Source organism: Grus americana, chromosome 5 (genome assembly GCF_028858705.1).
Source record: "Grus americana isolate bGruAme1 chromosome 5, bGruAme1.mat, whole genome shotgun sequence".
Taxonomy (NCBI): domain Eukaryota; kingdom Metazoa; phylum Chordata; class Aves; order Gruiformes; family Gruidae; genus Grus; species Grus americana.
This window is the reverse complement of record NC_072856.1, coordinates 69,668,140-69,688,367: the sequence shown is the minus strand read 5'-3', so window position 1 is coordinate 69,688,367 and position 20,228 is coordinate 69,668,140. Positions and strand designations below refer to the sequence as shown.

Genomic DNA, 20,228 nt, shown 5'->3' with positions numbered 1-20,228 from the left:
CTCAATGTATTGGGCACCTTAAGACTTGTGACGTAAGCTTGCATTTCTTGCTCCAGCATCTCTGCTGTGCTGTTGCAGAGCTGTGGACGAGAGCTCGTCTGCCTCTGCCTCCCAGCAGTTTGACGCCCAGGCCCCATACTGTGTTTGGAAACACGGAGCTCCTCTCCTGCGAGGCCTGGGGGCTTTCTTGTAATTTCCAGTCTAAATTAATTCATGACTAATTCATGTCCACATGAGGTTCGTCCCAGCATTATACTTCTTCCTTTCTCATATGTGCTCCCTCACTCTTGCTTCCTTCAGAGAAACTCATCCAATTTCTTCGCAACTACTTCATTAGACAGCACAAATCAAACTGGGATCGTCTTTACGTGAACAGCTTTCCCACCCTGTCTTACCCAGTGCACAGTGGACAGAGAGCTCTCGGTAGCACACAGGCGATCACCCGGTACGCGCAGGTGTCTCTGGCCAGTTCAAACGGCTGGTGTCCACCTCCCTTGGAAGGAGCCTCCAGTGCCGGTGACCTGCTGGACCCGCACAGGCTGCCCAGGGGTGCGCTGCTGGAGCAGGATGGATGAGTCCTCTGCGTGCAGCCCGGATTACCTGCGTTGCATCCAGCTTGATCTTACAAATTAACTGCATTGTGTCTTGAGAAGCTAAATTGCTAACAACAGCCCCATTTAAGAAATGTTCAAAAGGCAGCAAACAAGCAAATAGGTGACGTGGCAGTACTGCTTCAGCCTCAGAAGATTTACAGTAACTGGAAATTGTTTTTCTCTATTATCTGAATATAGAACTAATAATAGTTTTATTGTGCTGTAATGGAAGAAACTGTCTTAACGAAGGCCCCTCTTGTTACTACCACTGTTAGACCTCGAGCTATAAACCACTGAACCGTCCCTTCGTTAATTGTGTTAACAAGCAGTGCAGAGATGGTGATCGCTCCTATAAACATACTCCCGTTTGTTCAGAGCGGCAGCCCGGAGGGCAGTGGCTGCGGCGTGTTTGGACACTTCTGCTGGGACTGGGGGAGGAAAATCCATTTTTCTTCCTGGCAGCCCTCATCACTGCCATAACCTCCAGTCATCAGCATTCAGGATGTTCTCCTGGCATATGATTTATAATGTGGTTTTAGAGAGTGGGAACGGACTTGGCAGGCGCTATTCTTGGGGACATCTAGTGCCACGTTAATAGATTTTAGAAGCCAAGGCAGCAAAGAAAACAAAATCTGTTTAAGTTTGTGTAACTTTACAGGGCTGCGTGATGATCTCTGTGGCTGCTGGCACCCCAAGGGCAGGGGACACCATGTGCTTCAGGCTGCAGGGAGCTCCGACTCTGCTCTGGGTGCTGCAGCAACCCTCCTTGAGATAGCACAGTGCTTTTCTTCCAGGTGTATGTCCATCCCCCCTTCAAAATGCTTGTAGTCCCATGCAAAAGTCCCAGCAAGGGCTTAATGGGGCTGCGTTTTCTTTGTGAAACAAGACTTGCCCCTTTGAGAAAACAACTGCCCAAGTTTAATCCCCCAGGAGACAAGTAGCTGTGAGGAATGAGCCTTTTAAATAGCTTATTCTAAGTTGAAGCATGTTCTGGGAGAAGGTCACCACCTCATCATCTGCAAGATGTTCATCTGCACATGGCGCTTTCTTGACCTTTATCTTCATTTCTTCAGCTAAGATTGTGCAGTATCATGTAATGTTTGCAGAGTGGTTCTTCTCCAGTCCAGGAGAGCAGAGTGAGATGGGACCACGGGCTTTGGACCCTCTGAGGCAGATTTCTCAGCTGCCTGGCTGTTGAGCCATGAGCAGGGCTGTTGCCTGTCAGTGGTTGAGTACGGATGGGACTTGTCCATCCTTTCCCCCAAGGAGTACGTGCGCTGGATGGGGCTGGGGCTGCTGTGCCAGAGGAGGAGTGAGTGAGACCAGCCAGGTCACGAGGGGACTCTTGCTCCAGACAGTGGAATAGAAGCTGAGCAGACCCTGTGGTTGGATGCTCATGAATGGCTGATCCTGGGTCTGAACCCAGCTCTGTGGTCTTGCCTGGTGAGCACTGCTCTCCTCCTCCTGGTCCAGGCAGAGGTTCTGCATGGCCACCCAGAGTGAAAGACCCAGGGACCCCTTTGGGTGCTGTGTTGGGGGACTCCTTGCAGCCTGTGATGGGTGGGAGGGTAACGAGAAGAGGAGGAGAGCTTTAACCTCTGAGCAACCATAAAGCAGAGCAATTTCCAGAAAGAGAACAAATGTATTCGAAAGGCAGCAGCAAACGCTGGGAAGAGCAGCGTGCCCTCAAAGTCAGGGAGCCACAGCATCATAAATCTCCTTGGGCTGCAGCATTATAGCTGGTATTATCCCGTACAGAGGAACAACCTGCGGTCCTGTAGTGACGTTTGGGCTCCGTATGCCTATAAAAGGCAAGTAAACACAGCTTTTATGATGCCAGAATTAATATTTTACCAGTGATATTGTTTTACTATGCAACAATTATAAAATTTAGCATCTTCCTCTGTCTTAGCAGGCTTAATTTATGCTCATACCTGAGGAACACACGTTTGTCAGGAAGGCAAAGAAGAAAACACACGGTTTGGCCTTGAAGAGTTAGCCAAGGGCAAACGTGAGCATCGGTACGGCACTCCTGGATGTGGAGAATGGACGTCAGCTGTTGTAGGACGCTCTGTGTAATGGGGGTGGTGGTCTTTCATGGGCCTCGTAAGCATATTCCTTAACAGCACTCACTGCTGTGTGGGGAAGAAGGTAATGTGACAGGAGGTAGTAGGAACCCAGATGGCACCTACCACCCTCGGGCCCACCAGACTTTGATCCTCATTGTATTATGGAAATACCTTTGCACAAATATATTAAAAATAGTTCACGTCATCACTGTGTAATGGGCTAAATATGGAGGGATGAGCAGTTCCTGTGCCAGGTTGTGATTTCTAGCAGTGTGCGATGTGCATGGGAAAATGCTTGCATGAGCAGCTGTATTCTGTGCATTTCTACAAAAAATACACAAATCTCCTTGAAAACACAAGATTTGCCGTATGTGGAACAAAATCACATATGCACAAAGTGAAATATGGACAAATAGGATTTTAAGAAGGCGCTAAGTTTTTCCGTGTGGCTCTTTCTCTCCAGAAAAGGACTTTTCATGATCTCAATGATTGCAAATTTTGAATGCGGATCTTGAGGAGCCATAGCCCCCCCACCAAAGCTCCCCGATGCTGGTCAGACTCGCCGACAGCTTGGCTGTGTGAAGGTGCTTGCGCTGTGCTCTATGCAGAACAGTGGGGAATCTGCCGGTGGAGCGGGTTAGGGGTGGCACTTGTAGCACAGAGGGGACATTGCTGCTCCTGCCAGGGGGAGTGTGTGCCTGGGGGGGGCTTTGTGGGACACTAAAGGCTGCTGAGCCAAGCCTTAGGGAAAAATCACTACTGATTCTCATAGCCCAAATGCACACGCACGTATTTTAGGTGATGGCATGTTGCAAAGGATTAAGAGATTAATAAGATCCACATCAGTCAGACTCTTGCTCTGTTGTGGCTTTGGCTGGGTACGTGTCTGGTAAGCTGTCCTGGTTCTGGCTAGGGTAGGGTTAATTTTCCCAAGGAGCCAGGACAGGTGAGCCAGGCTGGCCGGGGGCTATTCCATACCGTGTGACGTGTGACATCATGCTCACCACAAAAGGGGCCAGTCAGGGAGGGGTGGGCTCGGCGTGGCTCCGGGACGGGCTGAGCGTCCAGTTGGTCATGGGATCGGTAAATTGCTTTCTGTTATCACCCACTGTGAATATCTGTTATCAGTACTGTTGTTGTTGTTGCCCCCTCCCTTGCCGTCCCAGTAACCTGTCCTTATCCCAACCCACATCCCAGTAACCTGTCCTTACCCCACCCCACGTCCCAGTAACCTGTCCTTACCCCATCCCACATCCCAGTAACCTGTCCTTATCCCACCTCACATCCCAGTAACCTGTCCTTACCCCAACCTGCATCCCAGTAACCTGTCCTTATCCCACCCCGCATCCCAGTAACCTGTCCTTGTCCCAACCCATGAGGCTTTGCCGTTGTTTTCCCGTTCTCCTCCCCATCCTGCCGGGGGAGGGCTGAGCAAGCAGCACGTGGTGCTCAGCTGGGGCTGGGGCTGAATCACGTCAGTCCTTCTTGGCGCCCAACATGAGGCTTGAGCGGTTGTGATAACAACAAGTCTGACCCAAGTGTGTTAAAACAAAGTTGTTATAAGCATTTATAATGTCATTTAAACCGTGGCTGGTGACAATGATGTTCTGTTTGGTCCCATGGCTCTGGTTTGTAAACCCGTGTTTGCTCTCTGTAATCCCTGCGGCACTGTTTATCACCTCTGGGAGAGGGCTTCATGTTCTCCTATTGTTGTATTGTGTGATAACGACTTATGATATCATCGACGGTCATGAGTCTGAGCTGGTACTTGTATGTAGCATTTCTGTCATGCCCGTACCTTGGAGAATATCTCTCAGAATTGATTAATAATTGCACCCAATCTATGGGGAAGACAGGGGGGATACCTTCTCCCACGCTTTCACCTCCCCTTTTCCCTTTTGGTTGGTTACAACAATTTTTGAGAATTTTGAATACCCTTGGAATGTTCAGGCCAGTATATTCCTATTGCTATGTCTCCTTCATGCTTTCCAACTCCTGTTCAGGGTTAGCAAAAATTGTTTCAAGAATACCACCCAGGGATCTTCCCCAAGGCTGAATGGTCAGGGCTGGCATGGCACATGGGAGAGTATGGGCGGGTATCTAGAGACCTTCTCACCCCCAATGGTTTGGAGCTTCACTCCTGAACAACTGCAAGACCCTGATAAAGTGGTAGAATATTTTAAAGAAAAATGCTGTGGGTATTCCAAGGAGACACAACTTACTGTGCTGTGCTGGGCTCTGGCCACAATCTACCAAACACTGCTTGATAGTAGACAGCACCATCAGAGGGAAGAGAGGGAGTGCAGCTACCCAAACCCCTGCAGCAGGCGCTGTAGCCGAGCCAAAAGACCAACCCATACCAGTATCAGTCACCCCTATACACAAAAAGAAATACACAAGGAAATCGGTTCGCTTAGTGAAAGATGATGATGAACCGGGACCATCACGAGAACAAGAAGAAGAGCCAGAACCAGAAGTGATCACCCGATCCCTGTCCCTGAGTGAGCTGCGAGATATGTGGAAAGATTTCAGCCGCCTTCCAGGGGAGCACATTATTACCTGGCTGGTCTGCTGCTGGGATAACGGGGCCAGTAGCCTGGAACTGGAGGGCAGGGAGGCCAAGCAGCTGGGATCCTTGTCTAGGGAAGGGGGCATTGACAAGGCAATTGGGAAGAAGGCACAGGCCCTCAGCCTCTGGAGGCGACTCCTGTCAAGTGTGAGGGAAAGGTATCCTTTCAGCGAAGATCATGTATGTTGGCCAGGCAAGTGGACCACCATGGAGAGGTATCCAATATCTGAGGGAATTAGCTGTGCAGGAGATGGTTTATAATGAATGGGACAACGCACAGTTTCCCACACCACAGACCCCGATGAAGTCCAATGTACCTGACCCATGTGGCGAAAATTTGTACGGAGCGCACCATCATCGTATGCCAACTCACTGGCAGTAATCAACTGGAAAAGCGAAGAGGCACCCACAGTGGATGAAGTGGCTGGCCAACTCCAGCAATAGGAACAGAGCCTTTCTTCCTTCCTCATCTCGGCTGTGGAGAAACTGTCCCAGGACGTCCAGCAGCTCAAAGAGGATATATCTTACTCCCCACCTGCACAGACCCATAATTTCAGCTGTTAGGAGTAAGCGTTCCTCTGCTCCAGAGAGGGGATATAGAGCGTACACACCATGAGGCATCCTGTGGTTTTACCTGTGCCACCACGGAGAAGACATGAGAAAATGGGATGGAAAGCCTACCTCAACCCTACGGGCACAAGTATGTGAGCTGCAAAGCAAGACAGCTGTAAAAAGGGATTCTTCCAGGAAAAATGCTGCTCCAGTTTCCACCAGGCAGCCCCCCAGATCGAGTGAAAGGCCTGATCACACTTATGATCCTCTTGAAGGGACTTCTAAGTCCTTTTTGCAAGAAGTGAGTAGTGCATATGATGAGCAGGATTAGAGGGGCCCTGCCTCCAGCCAGGTGGAGGAAAGGGACAATAGGGTGTATTGGCCTGTGTGGATCCGATGTCCTGGCACATCGGACCCACAGGAGTACGAGACACTAGTGGACACTGGTGCACAGTGTACCCGAATGCCATCGAGCTATGAAGGGGTGGAACCCATCTCTACTTCTGGTGTGACGGGGGATCCCAACAGTTGACTCTGCTCCAGGACGGTCTGAGTGTGGGCTGGGCGTCCGGTCGGTCGGTTGTTGGATCGGTAAATTGCTTTCTGTTATCACCCATTGTGAACACTCTGTTATCAGTACTGTTGTTGTTGTTGTTGCCCTCTCCCTTGCCATCCCAGTAAACTGTCCTTAGCCCAACCCACGAGGCTTTGCCGTTGTTTTTCCCATTCTCCTCCCCATCCCGCCAGGAGGGGAGCATGGCGCTCAGCTGCTGGCGGGAGCTGAACCACGTCATAAGCATTTTGCTTTGTCCTATATATACTTTTGCTCTCTTGTTCTAATACGCATGAAAAGGCTTTAACACGTATATAGGTAGAAGACCCTGATTGTCGTTTTACCAGACTGGGAGCCAGATGCAAGTCAAGCCTTGCAAGGAAGTGTTTGGCAATGGCGGCTCCGCACAGTCCGGTTTCGTTCCCGTACCCCTCTTGCTGCGTGATGCAGCGGTGCAGACAGCCACCACGTACCTTTTCAGCTGGTGCCCTGGCGAAATGGGTAATTCAGCAAGTCTCACATGGCCCCTGTTTGTAACTAAATCAGGAAGCAGATGAATTTTCAATGCCGCTGTCTCTGTAGATATCCTGAACAGCTCTTCTAAGAGTGGATCTGGTTTCTGTTCGCCCTTTGCTCTTCCCAGACAAAATTATCTTGCATCTGATCAAAGTCACAGAGGTAATACTGAAACCAGAACTCAACAGATATCACAGTTTTAGGTAGATATCTAGATTAAATCTGATTAAAATTTCTAAGAGTTATTTTTGCAATGGATCCCATGTTTCTGAATTCATCCCGTAGGCTGGAAGCCAGGATACGTACTGAAAAAAGTGGCCTTATCTTACTCTTCTCTTGAAGGTCAGTAATACATTAGTAAGTGTGCTCTTCTGAAAATAGGCTTTAATTTTCCCCTTTCAACCTTTTGATTGGTTTGACATTTAAAAGGGTAGAAGGTAATTGGGAGGTTTATTATATATTTCTGTTAAGTACAAGATGAGAACATTTAAATACCTTGGGTAGAAAGTGCATGCAGGAAAACAGACAGCTTGCTAGGGAAGAAGGAGACTGCAACCTTTTTCCCAACCTCATAAAGAAAAGCTGTAAATGATTGACAGCAAACTGTAGTCAACAAAGGAAAAACTGAATCGTAATGTATGCAGACTTTTTTATCTGTTGACTATAGTTTGCTGTCAATCACTTATTGCTTCTTATTTTAGGCTGGGAAGAGATGATGGGCTTTCTTACTACAGAATCTGTCCATCTTGCGTGGTGTTTTTGTAACCTAAGGATTTTGATTTTGTTTTGATCCCACACTTAAAAGAAATCCATGACAAACGCCTTCGTGTGATATCCTAAACTTCTGAATATCCATAAATTAACGAGAGTTTGAAAGAGAACTAGGAGAACCTAGATTTCATAATACCTGTTTGCCGGTTTCAATAGTTTCATTTAATTGTAGGAGTTAAAGTTATAATTACAGCTGGATGAGAAAAAAACTCTAAAGATCTTTCCTTGAGCTTCAACGAATAAAGGCCCAGGAGTTTGAAACTCTGCCACCTGCTCCGTACGGTGGGGAGGTCCTGGGTTACCGGAGAGGCATGAGCAAGTCACTTGACTTTGGCATGGAGATTTTAATTTTGTGGGTTCCTCTGGGTATAAGCCAAATTGACGGTCTCTCTGCTGTGCCTTGGTATGAGACTGAATGGATTGCCAGGAGATAATAGACCAGGTCAAAAAAGTAGATTTTTAACCAAGTTGATGATATGTGTTCCATTTTCTTGAATCTCTTCAGCCATCTTTGTCCCTTGGTGATATTGATGGGCTGCTCCTATTTAAGAACAGAGCAGAAATGCCACCTGCAGCTACACAGAGGTTGGAGCAACAGTCCCTGTCCTTTACTGGGCCGTTGGAAGCAGCAGTGTAGCCAAAATGCTCTTGACAACATCAGATTTTGTCCTTGCAGTTTGAAGAAGCCAAATAGCGAAGAGCAGCATTGGGTGGCTTTTGCTGACAGCGTATTGCCCATGAACTGGGACATGGGAACTATCGAGAGAGAAGATAGTGGACTGGAGACGTCTGTCTTGATCTTCAGAAGTCTACTAAATCATCCCTGCTGGGAATTACCCCAGGGTCTCTGCATCTTCACTTTAAATTGAGGGGTCTGGAAACTGCAGACATGTGAACAACAACTCTTGTCTCTGTCATGGTGTTGAACGTCCACTGTGATAGGTGGCCCAAAATTAAAAGCGTAAGTGGTATCGCCTCTGAGCTTTGGTGGTGACAAAATGTGGATGTCCCTTTAACGGCAGCTCAGTGCTAGGACACTTGCCTGCCTTCTGCCAAGAGTATAAAAGTGAGCTAGAGCTGTCTGGGTTGTTACTCAACAGGGGCTGCATGGTGGTTCCAGTTCTAGGACGCTCAGATGGATGCGAATTCCAAGGAGACTCATCACACCATCCCATGAACTGTGTTCACAGCCGTTCTTGCCTGAGGTGTCTGCTCTCCATCGCTGGGGTCTGCCCAGCTGCAGGGCTCACTGGGGAGCAGTCCGGGCCCTTGTGCTAGAGACTAATTGGGGTCCCACACACGTAGGGAGCCACAAGGATGGGGGAAGATCTGCCCAGAGAGTTTAGGGAGGGGGATAACTTGGGGAGATGGAGGAGAGATTTGGAGCCCCTTGCCAGCAGACTTACTGCAGAGATTTTGCAAGTCTGGGAGAGGGTGGTGGGGCAAAGGGGCAGGATTTCTCGATGCTTGAGGAGAAAGCACCTGTTTCTTAAACATTTTTTGATGTAAACTCTGTTTAGTCTTGGATCCTTATTCCTTTTTTTTCTTGCCAGGTTCCTGTCTCCTGTCCTGCAGTGCTGTCCTGCAAAACACCCTCAGTGCCGCTCCTAGAATCCCTTGGGTGACTTAGAAGCAGAAATGCTGTTTACAGGTCAGAGACATTATGCTTTTAAGACTCTTTGGCAAGTCCTTTGCAATGATCATGCCTTACACAGAGCTGTTGCAAACCAGCAGAACAATTTCATGCTGTTCTTTGCTCTTTGTGATATTGTTGCTCGAGGGTAATGCTCTTTCAAACACTTACCTTCAGGGAGTGCTGGAGCTGCATCCTTTCCAGGAGGATGCCACGAGCTGTGCCGACTGTCTCCAGAGCGCATGGATCCTGTATCTTCTGTGCTCTGCCTTATTGCTTACGTGCTGCCGAGCGTAGCGTGGTGATCTCGGGCAGCCGCACAGCGCAAAGTCGCAGCCCTATCACTTGGAGCTGTTCTTGGCAATGAGAAAAATCCCCATTAACTTCATCTTGATTACTCCGAAGTTTGGCTTCTCCTCCATGCCTTATTGATGCTAGACATAGAAACTGCTTTCCTCGGTATAGTTGTTGGAATGCTCCAGATCTCGCAGACCCATCCTTCGTTGTCCTCTCGTATCCCTCCATCCACGGTGCCCGCCACCTCCCTGGCAGTGCACAGGGCAATGGCAGTCAGTCATGGCATGAGTCACAAACTGGCAATATTAAATCGCAGTGAATCGTGAAATGCTCCCTGCGGATTTATAAACACAAGACACGTGTTTCTGGCTTGCTGTGTGACTTCTGCCGTCTTAGTTCAGCCTGTTGTACCTCGTTTCAGAGGTATCCAGTAGGAATAGGAGGCTCAGATGCTGCTTCTGGTTCCCTTCCAGCAAGGAGAATACTCAGATGATGCCAAAGAAAGGTAGAAAGTAGTGAGGTCTGTGGCACATCCTTAACATCCATGGGTAAAATTGTTCCCTCACCCGCTTGCGTGCACCGTGCGTGCAGTTCCGTGTTGCAGCTGAGCAGCAGGCGGGTGGCGTGGGTAGCTGCACCCCTTTCCTGCTTTCTGAGCTCAAAACGCTTGGTCGGTGCTGCTGACTTTGCTGGCTTCCCAGCCAAAAGTTGCGGGGGCTGTCCTGGCTGTCACCAGCGTTTGGAGTCCGCAGTGATGTGGAGTGCCTGGTGTCACAGTGTTCGTGTTCATCTCTGGCTGAGAGCAGAGCACGTAAATTAAGAGAGGCAATGGGGGAGCACGTGCCTTCAAACAGCCTCTGCTTTCTTGGTGAAAGAGGTGCTAAATTCACTGCAAACTCCAGGTGTTGAGGGCTCTAGTTAAAAAAAAAACCCAGCAAAACAAACAACAAACGTTGCAAATGACAGCAAATTCTTGATCCCGTTGTAGCAAACCTGCCTCAGTTCTCGCTGCCTGTGCCCGGACCCCGGGTTAATGCTCCCCGCGCTCTGTCCCCGGCGGCACGGCTGATCTGGGCTGTCCAGACCGATGTGCCCCCCGTCTCATTGGCAAGGATCGGAGATAACTAGTGAGGAAGAGAAGTAATGCCCTCTCCTGCTGAAGTTAGAGGGCAGGTGCAAAAAAATGAGTGGGGAAAGTGAGAAATAGGAAAAAGCAAGCACTCGTAGCTCTATAAAACACGGTGGTTAAAGCAGGCTGTGAAACCAAGTTTCCCTCTAGAAATAAAAATCCTGACAGCACGATGAGCTGTGTCAGGAACTATAAAACCTCACACCTCGGTGCTTCGGCCGTGCCTCGTGGTTGTGCCCCCCGTGTCTCCGGGCCGTGCAGAGCACGGGAGAGCAGCCGACCACACAAGTCCTGCCAGCAGTGGCGTGAGGAGCCGCAGCACACATCTCTCTGCCCGGTGAGGAACCTTCAGTGCTGACCTAGGCGAAAACAGAGTATAAGTTATAAATTTCTTTAGGATATCAAGAACTTAAGAAAAATAAGCACATTGCTGGAGGAGATACTTTCTGGTGTTATCTGAGATGGCTTTACTTAAATATAATCCCAAATCATTAATAGAGAATCAAGCCTGGTAAACTCTTCTGCCTTCCCTCTTTTGTATTCGTCTGCCAGGCAAATACATTCAGAGAAAAAGAAAAAAAGAGTCCTGGATCGAGTCCCAAGCAAACATTACTCGTTATTGATTGTAAAGTTATAGCTAATGCTTCTAGCAGATTTTTCTTTTCTTTTTCTTTGAAGCAGTTATGATGACAGATCATTTAGTAGATCAAAAAGTTTTTATCAAATTCAGAGTCTGTCAGAAAGCTACAAATCCCACTGAGTGCACTCGGTGCTCCCAGATCACTCGGCCACCTCTTGCTTGAATGGTTTCATTTCTTTCTGAAGAAGAATTCCCCAAATCGAGTGGAAGCAGTACGAGTATGAACACAGCTTGCACATCTTGACTCTCTGAAGAATCAGGGGAAAAAAAAACCAACTGTGAGAGTTTCTCCAAGGTGCTGCATTTCTCAATTTCTGACAGGCTGGTTTGCAGAGAGCCACGAGCAGGTCCTGCCTGGCCCCCTCACCCTTGCTGCATCTACCTTGGGCAGCCTGCGGCACAGGGGTAATTAACCGCTGAGGCTTCGTGGGTAACGAGGAGAATTTTTAAAGTTAACCCATGCTCCTAGGGCAGTTGGGAGGTGCAAACAGAGTATCCTTTCTACTGAGCTCAGCCTGTGTCTTGAATAGGTGATTTTGTTGTGCGACAATGGGATTTAGAGGTCAAGTACTGCAAAATGATGTGTGACTGCTCCGATTCCAAATTGACCTGTCACTTGACCTTGTCTGTAGCATCTTTTATTCATTGCTAATATATTTTGGAGTGACAGCGGAGAGTACTACGGAAAAGGTCTTGGGAAGAGGCTGGTTACTAGCAGAGCTGAGCAGTGAAACTGGGGTTTGAAAGACAGCTTCAATTCCCAGCTGTTCAGGTACAAGCTCGGTGTGCCGGGATAACCTCTGTCTTTCCGGATGATACTTACCTTTGCAATGTTTGATGTTGTTTGCTGGCCGATTTTTGAAAAAGATTGATTTTGCTATGTCTACAGGGTGACATATTAATGCTAGCTTACCGGTGAGTCTTGCTTGTAAAGGTATCTGCGTTAAGGGAGTATTTGTGCTAACCTGTAATGCTAGGAATTTAATTGTCGGAGAGAGAAAATGGCTTTTAAAGTGAAGTGAAAAGATTATAGGAGATGGCATCAGCAGCTTCAAATAATTGTTGTTTTGCTAATATTTGCCTTTAGAAGATGATGTAAGAGTTTCTGTCTTAACAAATAAGCATCTTCTGTGGCAAGAATTGTATAGGAAAGTTATTACTCTCATTAAACATTTATATTGTGGCTTCTGACCAGAAGAGAGAGAGGAAAAAACGTATGGGGTGATGGTTTTGCAGTAACTAATTCAGCAAGCCCTGGTTAGATTGCAGGGGGATTTTTAAAACTGCATTTTGCAATCTGTCTTCCTGTTCTCATTGACTGTGCCTTGCTGGTGAGATGTGCTGTAGCGAGAAGAGCCCTTGAGTTCCTATCTAGAACTAGTACTGACAGATAAATTGGAGGGCAGGAGAACCAAGACTGTCTATAGTAAAATCAGTGGCCAGACGTCTGTAGTGGAAGTGGAGCCAGGATCTGCCTACTGATAGTCGGTGGCTTTAATTTAATCGCTGGTAAACTCCGCTCGGGCTGCAGAAAGGCAAACGCAGTGTCTGCTGGGACTGGAGATGTGAGAGTGGTGGGGACTTTGCCATCCTTCTGGAGGGGAATGCAAACTGGTCTTGCCAAACCTGACCCGCTGAGATGACCACGGTCAACCCGTCTTCCCACACTCCCCACATATTTGGCCTCAGCTGGACCTCTCTCTTCCCTCCTGTTTGCAGTGTTTGTGATGTTTTAGTGCTCATAGTGAGAAATATCTCTCAAGTCACTTGGTCTTTCAAGGGTGGCTTCTGTGGTGATGCCCATGGCAGACTGTCTGGTGCATGCCTGGAAGGAGGACTAACCAATTTGGGAAAAATATAGGTGCTGGATTAGGAGACCAGTCTCCCCACAGTCTAGACATCCCAATAGAAATAGGCATCTTCATGGGAGAATTTAAAGGATTTTTTTGTTAGGAATTGCTGTGAAACAAGAACTTAGGTCTTTGCAGTAGCTGCCTGGTGAGCCAAGGGAACAAACCCTTCTGATGCACACGGCAGCAGCACGCATCTGAAGTTAGATGGTGTGAATCCTTTCCTTCCTCCCCTCTGTGAAAACATGCAGGAGCACGGGCAAATCCCCCTAATAGATATTAAAACTTTCTTCTTCATTTTAACAAATCTGCAGGAATATTCAACTTAATTATTGCTATTGCAAGGTCCAGCCTAAGTAGAGGTTCCCCTCTGAGTTGCTGTGTTACTCACCAGAGCAGGCTTCCTAGCTGCTTTGCAGCAGTAGAGCTGGTGAAAATCCCTCGCGCTGCATCCACACTCCTGTAAAACCTCCAGCCTTGAATTGCGGATGTTTGACAGAGGATGATTTCTCTGGGTCACTGACTGGGTATGGCCCCAGCTGGGCCACGCGGGAAGGCTGTGCGGCAGGACAGATTGCAGGATCGCGCTGCCAAGTAATTAGTGTCACCTTTTCACACTACCTGGAATTTTGGACCGTGTGTTGGAGGGCTGATAGAAACAGACAAAATGAATCAAACCGTGATTGGTTTCATATCCGTTCCCAGTGGAAACAAGGTTAATAAATTAAACATTGCAGGCTGTTTGATTTCTTTCTTACAGTACATTACTTATTGAAATCACTTACACATGCAGACTAGGTCTTGGATTTTTTTTACATTTGCCAGCTTTTCACCTGGAAATATCGAACGTGTCAGCTGCACGCACCAAGGCTAGCACACCTCGGTGTGATGGAGGTTGTGAGCAACAGCCCCCCCGCTGTGAACGTGGAAAGAGGTGTCTTGGAGGTGCTTCTGGGTCAGCCATCCTCCACAGGCTTTGCCTCCTGCGCTGGGTCTTGGTAAGAGTCCTGCCAACACAAGACTGCCTTCTCTCTCCGACCCTGTTGTCCCATTTCTGGGAGGCTCGTCACCAAACAGGGAGATGGTGGCTGGCTTGAGAAGAGCAATCAGTTAATCCCACTAATCCTCTCAGTTTTCTCATTTGGCATGTGTGCCATTCAAAAATCATATGACAAAGCATTCAGCATCCTACTGAGGACCCCTCTGTCTCGCACAGCACTCCTCTGTGCTCTCTCAATTTAAAAGGATTGAAAGGGCACAAGGTCTTTTTTTAGGTCTTGGGTCTAAAGCTGGTTGAACCCACTGGGCTCAGCGTTGGCTACATTTTTTGTTTGTTTGTTTGCTTTTAATTTAACCCCACGCGCGAAATGGCCATTCTTGGGGAATTGCTGCTATGCTACATCTGCCCATAAAGTCCCTCAAGAGCAGGGAGCTCTTGAGTTTTCCCCATAATGATTATAATAAAACAGAAGTTTATCTACTAGCACTTTAGGAGTAGATAAACAAATTCAATCTTGTGCAATTAAAAACTTCCCAAATAAATCTGCTTAATCATTGCAGAGCTCCCGTAGTAGGACGGCATTAGTTCTCGCGGTGGATTTGCTGCTGGAGGAGTGCTTCCAAGCTCTGCGGAGGGATGCAGCTGATGCTGGCGCCTGGGGTGATTCTGCTTGCATTAATGCAGTCACTCTGGGGACAAATCTGACTTGGGGTGGGTCTCATGGGAAGCTCAGTTCCCTACTGAGTCATGTATTATCTCAGAGTGTGAAACTAACAGGTCATTTATACTTCTTTGTACTAATGCCTGCAGATGTCTGCTCCAGAACGGGGCCTTGTAGGAGAAATGTATTTATCATTTGCCAAGGCGACACGTTTGAGCAGGCTTGTGATGTGAGCAATGTAGGTATCACACTTGCAACTGTGCAGGACCTCTGCTACATCATCTCAAGAGAACTAAGTAAGGCCAACTCAGAGGATTTCCCATGGGGTTTATCCATTACCAGACGACCACGGGCCACTAACGCTGGCTTGAGTCCCTGCTGCTCCTCTGGCTCAAGAATAACCTGCATGCAACTGAAACCTGGGAGGACGCGAGCAGTGCACCTGGCTCCAAATACCCGCAACAGTAATTTACACAGAGCATCTCTCGTCTCGCCTGAAGATCGCAAGGTGCCTGGCTTGCAGGTTGGAAATCATGTTCTTCGTGTTGCTCTGAGCACATAGGGTAACTGCCATACCGTGAGAAATGGTGAGCATGGCGATGGTTTCTGCACAGGTAACACGTGGGTTTATAGTCCAGCCGGTACTTGGAGAGCGGCTGCAAACCAAGGCTGCGGTTGGGTAAAACTAACCCAGGGCTTTGGGGGCTGTTGGGAAGCAGAATTAGGTCAGTGGCTTCACGCAGCTCCGCTCCAGGTGGCAGTCATACCTTCTGGATATTTAACAATAACAGATCCTGATTTGTCTCTCTGGTGAGTCCAAACGAGATCTGTCTGGGGAAAAAACCAGCCTCATTCATCAACAAACGTGTCTGTTGTGCTGCGCCTGTGGAGGTGCTCCCTTAAGAAGAACATCTAGGAAGCTTTCTGCCTGCTCTCTCATCCCGTGGGTTTTGTAGATATTGGATCTTAATACTGAAATTTCTGTTAATACCATCTCAGACATAATGACAATATTAATAATTTAGCTAATTTAGCAGACATTAATAATTATTCTTTTATTCTTTTTCTCATCTGAAGAATATTGTCTTACTTTTTAATCAGTGCTGGTGAGCACAGTGAAGATTCTGACATCAGGCGTTTTTTGAATAAGACATGCAGATTGTGGAACATTTACCACTTAGTAGCTTTTGTGGTTGGCTTTTTTCATGTGTCTGTTTTAACAGAGAACAGTAAAACTAGTCTCCTATGTCCTGGCATAAGCCTGTGAAACGTAGGGTTATTGGGATTTCTCTGTAGTGCAGGCAGGCGAAGTTTGTGGGCTTGGAATCAGGCACAGGTTCTCCATGCCCCCTGCAACTACGTGGGTTTTGTATTAGCAGTTGAGACAGATTATTGTGTAGCTAGTAAATGTATTTTGCAGGCTTCTTTGTCCTAAATAAGATTTTTTTCCCCTTAGTTTAACAGGAGACCAGTTTGAGAAACGATCTGATTTGGATTTGGCTTAACCTTTGTAGTCGTGCAAAATAAGAAGGTTTGGGGTTCCAGCTAAACCAAAGGAAAATAGATCTCATGACACATCTGTTGTTGTGTTTGGGTTTGGGTGCATCAAAAGAACCAAGCTGCACTGTATGAGCAAGTTCGGTGAAATGGTGTCCTCTTTCCCGAGGCAGTCCAGGAGCCCAACATGCTTCTTGCTTAACCAAGGTTTTTTGAACCCTGGGGAGGGAAAGAGCCGCCTGCCATGGAAGCTGGGAGGAGGTCTCAATGTAGCCCCTGCATCCTATACAATCGCTTGAGCAAGATCAATTTGGATCAGTAAGAAAGAGGAGGGAGTCATTTGTCTCTATTTTGCCACTTGAATGCTCAAATACTCAAAGCTCTGTACGAAATCTCCTCTCAGAGTGTAGGTTCACCTGTGATTGAGAAGAGGATTTGAAATCTTGCATTTCACAACAGCCATACAGCCCCACTTTGTCCATTCTGCTGCAAGCTCCTCAGGACACGCAGGCTGCCCAATGTGCGTGCCCAGCACTTGGTCAAGTGGGGTCTTGGGGGGCTGCATGGAGCTCCTGGTGCTGCAAAAAAATACATGCATCAGTGAAAGCTCTGCACTCTACTTATTTGTGCTAACATGCCAATGGAAACCAGGTCAGCCTCCTCTGCTTGTCCTTGGGAAAAACTCCCAAACTGGGCTGGGAACAGAGAAGGTCTGACTAATCTTTCAGTAATACCATGTGGTGGTGAGAATGGATGCCAGTTGGTTACTGCTGCCCAGATGAAGTTGCAAGGGCTTGTGCCTAACTGAAAGCATCAGGCTTACCCCTTGCTGTTTGCTCCTCTCCAGTCAGTCCCTGCTCAGCAGAAGGGCACGGAGGAGGCTGGTACAACCACCCTTGTCTTCCTCTTCCTGACCTACAGGGCCACCCTTTGTTCCAACCACATATAAACTGGAGGTGAGTGGCTACTTCTGCTGTGAAGATGAATGACTCAAGTAGATTGGTTTGTAGGACCTATACTGAGCTGCAGTGAAACACAGAAAACTGCAAGAGCTGTATTGTGAATCTTAATTCTCCACAGGTGCTGCTCCAGTGGTCATGTACCAATGGGAGAGTCATTTTGCTATTGATGGCTTGAAGTCAGTTTGCAAAGAAATGGCATGGAGTCAGCTTTCTGATTTTTCACAACTGAACACGCAAGTGGTGTATCTCTCTAATCAGAAGTCAAATCCTGATTCCAACTTTCTAGCTCTGATTGAATTCAAATCTCAAAAGACTGAAGGTGCCAAAAGCCCTTGTATGTCATCCTTGAAACTGCAGAGACCCCCGACACCCAGCAGCTGCCTTGCCCTGCTTTGTTTGGGGTGCAAAACTCTCAAAGGGGTTGTAACAATGCTGGTGGAGTATCCTAAATACTATGCTACAAATCCCTCCTTCCTCTTGCGGCTTCTCCTTTGCTCGTGACTTGCTTCATGGGACACAGGAGTTTAGATGTGCTTGCTGTCTTTTCTTGGTGTCTGCATATGTTTCCATATGTTTCTGGCCCTTTCTTTTAGTGATAGGTTCTTCTTTTCTACTTTGGAAGTCTCAAATCGTTTGAGACTATCACCCAAAAGCATTCGATAGCCCAGACTGGCGATGCCGATGAATTGAAGCAAATAACAGTGTGTGCTTCGAGTGTCTCAGTGTCACAGCTGCTCTTGCAGCAAGGGTCCTGATGTTCACACAGTTCTAAACACAAGCACCGCCAGAAGATTTATTTACGTAACCTGGATGACACAGTGAAACGTCTCTCTTCACAACCAATTTGTCTTGGAGTTTATTTTATTACTTGGTTTTCCATGCTGCATGAGAAGCTCATTTTTAACCTATTTCTGTTGTGTTCTTCCTTGCTGCAGCATCTCAGATGTGCTGTCTTCTTTGTGTTACTATTGGCTGTACTTGACTTGTGCAGGAAGCAAATTCTGCTGTCATGGCTGGGTTTGTTCCACCAACAGTGGCTGTTCTACACTTCCAATAGCAGTAGAAAGGCTCAGGAAACCCCTTCCAGAATTTGTGATCTACAGATGCTCACTGGAGGCCCAAATTTAAACTCTGGAGCTGGGTGCTGAGGCTGGAAATTGCTGGGCAGAGCTGTCTCCATGAGTCTGGGCTTTGCTTTCTTGCCTTTCTTGTGTGGGGCTTCAAATGCCTCGTAACTAAATAATCGGCTTTGGTTTTGGGGAGTGGGGAAAATGAAAGGGGCCTGTGCCTGGTTCTGCTGCCTTGTGCTGGGAAGGCTGGGCTGGTTGTGAGTTAGACTGTTTTCTTTCCCATTGAAAAGGTTGCTTGGTGGCACGGTTGCTGCTCACTGTAAGTCTTTACTGCTCAGGAAGGTCCATGATGGATGAGCACCCCATTGCTCCAGTTCTGTACAAATAAGAAAAAATGACAATCCATTTTGCACAAGATCTTCAATCGCAGTGTAGAATCACAAACAGGCTGGAGGAGGAAAAGGATGAGATGAAACTGTGGTGCTCCGCATTGCGGTAGGACTTGGTTCTTGAGTGCTGCAAATTGCACAGAGCCAGTTTTTCCATGAACGAGAGCTAAGTGGAGCAGCTGACCTGCAGTTTCTTGCTGACTTACAGCTCCAGGGCTTTACTTGCTCTCCCATGTCCCAGCCCCCCTGAAACCAGACTTGTGAACCTCAGATCTGCTGCCCTCACCCCACTGCAAGTCCAGTGTCCCTGGGCAGGAGGATCTCCAAGAATGTGACTTGACTTCTCTGATTTTCTTCCTCACCTGGCAAGGGACAGTCCTGATGCAGGTGGCTTTCTAACGCTGGCTCCATGCTGCGTAGGGTGGGGTGTCTAGGAAACAGCGGCCAGTGGGAGGTGCCGGGATTTGGGGGGATTTATGGTCTATGGGCAGGGATTTCCGAAGGCAGCGTGTTTCAAACAGCAGTGTGGAGGTGGTGTTAACGCGAGTCTCCTCATCCTGCATTTGTGGATAACAGCTTTAACCCTCTCAGGTTGTTAGAGATGTCTGGACATAAGGTTCATTTGGCTGATGAAATGAAGAGCAGGTATACGCCGAAGAGTTAATCCATGAATCTGTCTGCTGCTGGTAGGAAATACTTTATAGGAAGGGAAATAATCTGTGCTGGGGAAATCAATGTCCTCTTAGGCTGAAAATGCCTCTCTCTTATTTTCCTTTGAGTTCCTACAGAAACAGCTTTACAGTTAGTGCTCCTTTTTGACCTGTGATGTGAATTAATACTAATACATGTGGATTTGGCATTTTGCTTTTAAAATCACTGTACACCCAAATGGTTAGTGTTGCTTCTGCCTGTGATTTCAATGACTGATTAAAAAAATTCATTGCAAAGAATTGCCTGGAAAGATGCGTGCCTTACTAACTATGCATCTTTAGAGACATCAGTGAAGAAACATTGCTCTCTTTAATGGAGGAACACTAGCTTTATTCTGACCCTTGTGGCTTTGTCACTGTTTTAGGGCTTTATTATTGAAAAAATAAATATATTCTGTCTCTTCACTAAAAAGGTTTCACTTGCTTTCCTGGGAAGTTTTGCTTCTTAACACGTCTTTCTGAGGAATTTGACAGCTGAAGATTTTTTTTTTGGAAGCAAATTCAAAACCTAGTGCTCCCTTGCTGGGAATAACCTCCTGAAGTGCTGGAAACAGTAGGAGATGGAATTAATAATTCCCTTCCATCCTGCCCTTTTGAGGTGAGGCGAGGCAAGGGAGCTGGAACCGTGTTGTTTTAGTCTTCGGATTCAGTGGTTTGGCATCAAAGCAAAACTCGAGATAACTTTCACCGCTTTATTCGGTATTAATTGGTTTCTAGTTTACCATGGGAAGTGGAGGCAACAGATTAAATTCTAGAAAATGGCTGGT

At 47.3% G+C, this 20,228-nt stretch overlaps 1 long non-coding RNA gene across 1 annotated transcript in view; it reads left to right on the top strand.

The window, feature by feature from the left end:
• LOC129207022 (uncharacterized) overlaps positions 1-20,228 on the top strand; it is a 195,102-nt gene that overhangs the window by 82,903 nt on the left and 91,971 nt on the right. The window contains exon 2 of the long non-coding RNA XR_008577349.1: positions 9,177-9,274. This is a non-coding gene — a long non-coding RNA (uncharacterized LOC129207022). The remainder of the gene's footprint in view (positions 1-9,176; positions 9,275-20,228) is intronic.